Raw genomic sequence first — 6,000 nt, forward strand, 5'->3', positions numbered from 1 at the left:
ATTCCCCTTCACTATTTACAACAGTCTGCGAACGCTGGGGTAGCTTTTCGATTCAGCAACTGTAAGAGTCACGTGGTTTAGAGACAAATAAGTCGTCGAGCCACATTCGGAGAGCATTTTCATCCAGAAAGGAAGTTCTTTGAACGTTGTTCCATGCAGAGCGGAAAAGGTGTAAATCTGAGACTCCAACATTAAGCGAAAATGGTGGGTATGGAATGACTTCCCAACCCCAATCCTGTACAGTGCTTTTTGTCAGTCTAGCAGAATATGGGCAGGTGTTACCGTGGTGTAACATCACTCCACACTGTTTTCCTGGTCGTTTTTCTTGGACTGCTCGTTGCAGGACGGTTCAGTTGATGACAATAAATGCCAGCAGTGATGGTGATACCTCGGGGAAGCAATTCGTATTACACCACACTGTCGTTGTCGCACCAGATGCATAATTTTATCTTTTGTGGATGTGCGGATGTCTTTGTACGGGGAGTTTCTGCTTTTTTGTTTTTATTTCAGACATTCTTTTCTTTTCTTTATGTTAGCATAAAGACACCATTTATCGTCGCCAGTAACGATGCGGGATGGGAATGGTCGGTGTTTTTCACGAGCCAGTTGATGAAGACCAAGCAGAAATGCACATACGTCCACCCGCTGATGTTTGTGTTTTTGGCTTAGGGTATGCGGTTCAATACACCCGCAAGCAAATATCACACTATGGTAGAGTGATCAAAGTTCGCCACGTTTGTCCTTTCTCAGCGTTAGTGATGTGTATCATTGCGGATTAATGGGCTCAAACGGTCTTCATCAAATCCCGAAGGTCTTCCAGAACTTGGAGTATCACTAATGTCCAAATGAGCTTTCTTAAAAAGAGAAAATCATTTTCTGTCCGTGGTCTGTCCAAGTGGAGTTAGCCACATACACGGCGACGGTGTTCTGGCTGCCTCCGCTGCTGTCAACCCTCTACTGAGCTCAAACAGAAGAATACGTGGGAAAAGTTCCGATTTCTCCACTTGGCACTCAATTTCATAGCGTCCACAGCTCCACTATCTCCAAATAAAAAATGACAATATTGAAACTCAAATAGCAACAGTGAACTACAAATAAAAATGACAATGGATAAATTAACCCACAGCAACCAGAATACTAAGATGCAAAACAAAAACACTATGAACTTATGTACTAAACTAATATTTAATTTTGATACTCAGTGTCTCTTTTTAAAATAAAATCTTGTCGTCAGATGAGTGTGTAAGTTTAGAACATGGAAAGAATTCTATGCACATTGGGTCTGAAACCTGGTAGAAAATCTAAGTGTTTTTACCATAACACAATAAAGTTGACTATTGTCACAGCCATAGAAGCGGCTCCTCTTTATTTTCACCTTTTCAAGATGTCGTTGAAGTGCCATGATCGGATCGCGTCCTGATTTTTTATGTTATAACCCCATTACATACTACAACTTTGATATTAGGTTGTCTGAATGCGTAGAATTAGCGCCGCATCTTATTATTTACTGTCCACTAATATTGCCATTTAACACAGGATCTTTTCTTTATTACAGCAACAAATCGGCGCACTTAAGTAAAATCTGGACAACGTTATGGTTGCTTTTTTGTGAAGGTTATCGAGTTTCTGATTAAATTCTGTATTACGGCGAGTTTTTATCCACATCAAGTTTACTCTTTTACCTTTGCTAAAACATCTACCACCACCTGAGGAATATTTAAGATGCGTCTGTTTCTGACGTGCTTTCAGTGAAGAGTCTGAATCGAATACAACAAAAATCTCTTAACAATGGATTTTATTGTATACTTCAGTGGTTCTGCTATGCCTGTAGGTTCTGCAGCTTGCAAGAACGCATATTGTGAAAGTTTATGCAGTTTTTCATAATAGGGTTTAGGACATATATAGAACACCTAAATATGGTTCTTCCTATAACCCTATGTCAGTGAAGATACAAGTATACAAAGAACTGGACCAACATTCTTCTTCATAAGTCAAACAGCGTGGCGTTAGCGTGTTGGTTACCGTGTTGATTCATGTGCCGGAAATAAACTGGAAGTGATTACAAGAACTGCGTCGTATTCTATAAAACTACTGCTGGGGTAAACCAGCGCTTCGGCCACGGTTGCAGCGGCCTTCTTTTGGGACTGCTGCAAGAAGGTCGCTGCAACCGTGGCCGAATCGTTGGTTTACCCCAGCAGTAGCTTTACACAATATGACGCGGTACCATACCCAGAAAACTTTTATGTCGACTGGCCGCGGAAGCCTACGCAATTATATGATTACAAGAAGATTAACCAGTGCGCTAACATAAGTAGTTTACACTAAGGTTCAAATGGTTCAAATGGCTCTGAGCACTATGGGACTTAACATCTGAGGTCATGAGTCCCGTAGAACTTAGAACTACTTAAACCTAACTAACCTAAGGTCATCACAAATATCCATGCCCGAGGCAGGATTCGAACCTGCGACCGTAGCAGTCGCGCAGTTCCAGACTGAAGCGCCTAGAACCGCTCGGACACAACGGCCGGCTACACTAAGGGAAATTATATTTAGAGACGTGTTTTATTGGCATGTAACTGTTGTAGTTATTACTGCGTGAAGAATTATGCTGAGTTGAACTTATGCAGTTTTTGTTAAGTAAACTGAGCAAACCCCCCGTCACTCGTGTGATAATACCTGACAAGGTCGCTCCTACGGACGATAGGTGTAATCCACAAGATGAACTGTGTATTTGCGTACTCTGAAAGGTACATATGACTGATTTTAACAATGTTTTATTGAAATCTAAACATAATACATTTAACACGCATGTACAGTGAGGTATAAACTAGGTGAAACTTTTGGTAAATTGTTAGTAAATTGTCTCAGTAGCCTCTGAGAGGGACCAACTTGTCAAGCTCTCTGCGAATACCTCTATCAAGGATGCAATCAGATTTCAAGCATCTCAAGAGAAACATCAATCGGCCGTTTTTGGTCACGCGTAAATGACATCATTCAAGTCTGTTACCAACTGAGTTATCCTCCGACTCCGATAAATTCTTTCTAGAACACATCAGAGACCCACACAGACGTAACATATCAATGAAAGTTCTGATCCTTATGACATCTGTTTCTGCAGCATCCCATTCCACAGCAAAGTTACAACAAATTTCATTCATGTAAATATTAGTACATACTGCAGTAATGCATATTATATTCTCACCCAAGAATAACTTCAGGATATCTATTTCTGTCTTAGTTATAGGAATTTAAGTTTTGGGTTCAGGTAAAAGCATAAGGATATTACAAAAGATGCTTGTAAAATTGGTAGCATATTTACTTTCCCTGCATTTAGTAGTTCCATCTTTTGCTAAAAGATATACGTCCTTTTGAATTACTTCTTCTTGTGATTCAAATTCTGCGTTTTCTGGCACTTCTTGTTCTACTCCTGAATCAAGATAACTTTGATGTACAGAAACATCGTTCTCTGAGTCAGCAGCAACATTGTCAGGATCTTCATCATTCAGCTCCTGAAATCATTCTACCCATACATCAGGATCTCTGCAAAACTCTGTCCTAGGTTTCTATTTTGATGTTTCTAAAGAGAAAATTCACTTTTATTGTGTTAGTTTTCTAGGTAAGAAGCAAATTGACTGTAACTAGATTCAGTGCACTTGAATTAATCACAGAAAATTGGATTGAATCTAGAAATGCAATAAAGTAACACACACTTAGTTCGTTTTAGATTATAGCACCAAGCTCGTGAAGATGACCAGTGTCCTACAAAACTATAATAATGTTTCATAAACAAAGTAACCCCCGTAAGTGGCAGCCAATAATATCTGGAGCTAAATGATGGGAAATTAATGGAAAGGTACTGAAAATGGAGTGTAGTCAACCGAGCTGAGTCTGAGAAAATGGAGTGGGAAAACCATGTGGATGGAGGGTGTCATCCGCGCTAGCAATGAAGGGAAGTATGCTGTCTTTTTGTACTGCACGACTACGTTAGAAGATGTATTGACAAATTTCCACTTTCCCGATTGCATTTATTGTATGTTATATTGGAGACTACCTGGAGATTCAGTGCTATAAAAAACGTAACTAGCAGTTTTAGTCGACAAGATTAAGTTCATTTATTTTTTACTCAGGAATTGTGCTGCACGATGAGCACAGAATTCTTACCTCGAAAATCTACTACAAGCTTGTCTCAAATGGATATTTCATAGTTAGAAAAAGAAAAACAACACGTAAAAAGTTCCTAATATATGTATTTACTTGTCATAAAGATCTAGTTGCGTTTCAGATGATGATTACTGTTTATTCCCTCAGAAACAAATACAGTGTATGGTATTACTATTAAAAGCATATGACACAGGTACTTATTAAGCTACTCTTCTGTCGACCAACATTTTGCAAGTGCAGTTAAGCTCGGACTCGCAAGCAGACCTTCTGTGCAAGGTGCAGCGCATGGTTGACATTCCAGTAGGTTTTCTATTTTCTGCGCTTCCCGGCAGTCACAGTTCAACCTTGGGGCTGCTGGGACTTGCCCATGTAATGGATGGTTTTCCTGATGAGTCTAAGTTGTTATCTCCACGTTGGCAGCTACTTCAATACGGATATCTTGCGACGCCATGCCTACGAGCTGACAGAATTTTACAGGTGGTGTGAGTTTCAAGCAATCTTTAATAAACCTACTGGATTCACTTAGGGCAATGTGAACTATCTTTGCAAGGGTTGGTTTATACCACACTGGACACGAATACTCTGCAGCACTGTTACATGTTGTTTGTCCCGTCGTTCTTATGGTTTGCGGTGGAGAATCCAACGTGTCATCAGTGATCTTACGAAGGATAATATTTGTGGAGTCAACTTTCACTCTCGTATTTTCTCAATCTGCTTGTTTATAGGAGTGCGATCCTGAATGAATCCCAGATATTTTCGACGGGGAGTATTCAGTAACTGTTTACGACGTGACTGATTGTGCCATTTCTTTGACATCTCCATCGCTTAGGCTGACACTGGGAGTTCACATAAAATCTCGTGTTTTGGACTATACTTTGAATAAATTGGTGAAAACCACAATCTTTCGTTGTCCGTTCGTACCCACCGACATGTAAAGCAGTGCCATCTTATTCAAGCCTCATGTTCAGGTTCTCCCCATGGGATTGTCCTTTGTAGACGATACAGACATTCTAACTGTAGATGATAATAATATTTCCTCATGACTGAAAGAACTGGTGCAAGTCTTTCAATGGACGCCACTTTGGTGACCCGCTTGTCCATGAAAGAACGGCACATGGTGATTGCGGGCGGTCAGCCATCCAAGTACTAACAGGGCCCAGTGTTGCTCAACATCGCTGACAGGCTGGGAGCCCGCACATCCAACGTGGTTTTCTATTTGGCAATTTCAGTTGATTATCCCAGATTTCCTTTTCAGGATAATGCCCGTGAACCCAACGTCGTTAGGTGTTCATTAAAAATTGAATTATAACTTCTTTGATGTATGCATATAGCCTTCATTCTAATACGGTTACAGGAAACAAATACTGTTAATCAGTGCTGTCCCGTTTACAGAAAATCGGCAGTGTACGGCATGGCAGAAACATTTGTCCTGATGCACAGAAGAACTTTCCATGCCAGATAGATCACGTAAACAGTTTATCAGTTGAGATCGTCGCTGCTCCCTTCAGTGCAGGTAAATCCACGTACCTGTCGATATGGCCAGATTTAGTTCTTTCGTGATTTCCCTAAGCTAAATTCCCAGATGGTTACTTTGAAAGAAGAACATTTCTCCCTATTTCCCCGATCCCAGCCTGTGCTCCTTCTCTATTGCCCTCATTTTAGACTTGACTTACACGTTAACTCCCTTCCGAAAAACTTGAATTGATTACTGGAGACGAACGAAACATACACTGTGTGATCAAAAGTATCCGGACACTCCCAAAAACATACGTTTTCCATGTTAGGTGCATTGTGCCGCCACCTACTGCCAGGTACTCCATATCAGCGACCTCAATAGTC

This window comes from Schistocerca serialis, chromosome 4 (genome assembly GCF_023864345.2).
Source record: "Schistocerca serialis cubense isolate TAMUIC-IGC-003099 chromosome 4, iqSchSeri2.2, whole genome shotgun sequence".
NCBI classification, from domain to species: domain Eukaryota; kingdom Metazoa; phylum Arthropoda; class Insecta; order Orthoptera; family Acrididae; genus Schistocerca; species Schistocerca serialis.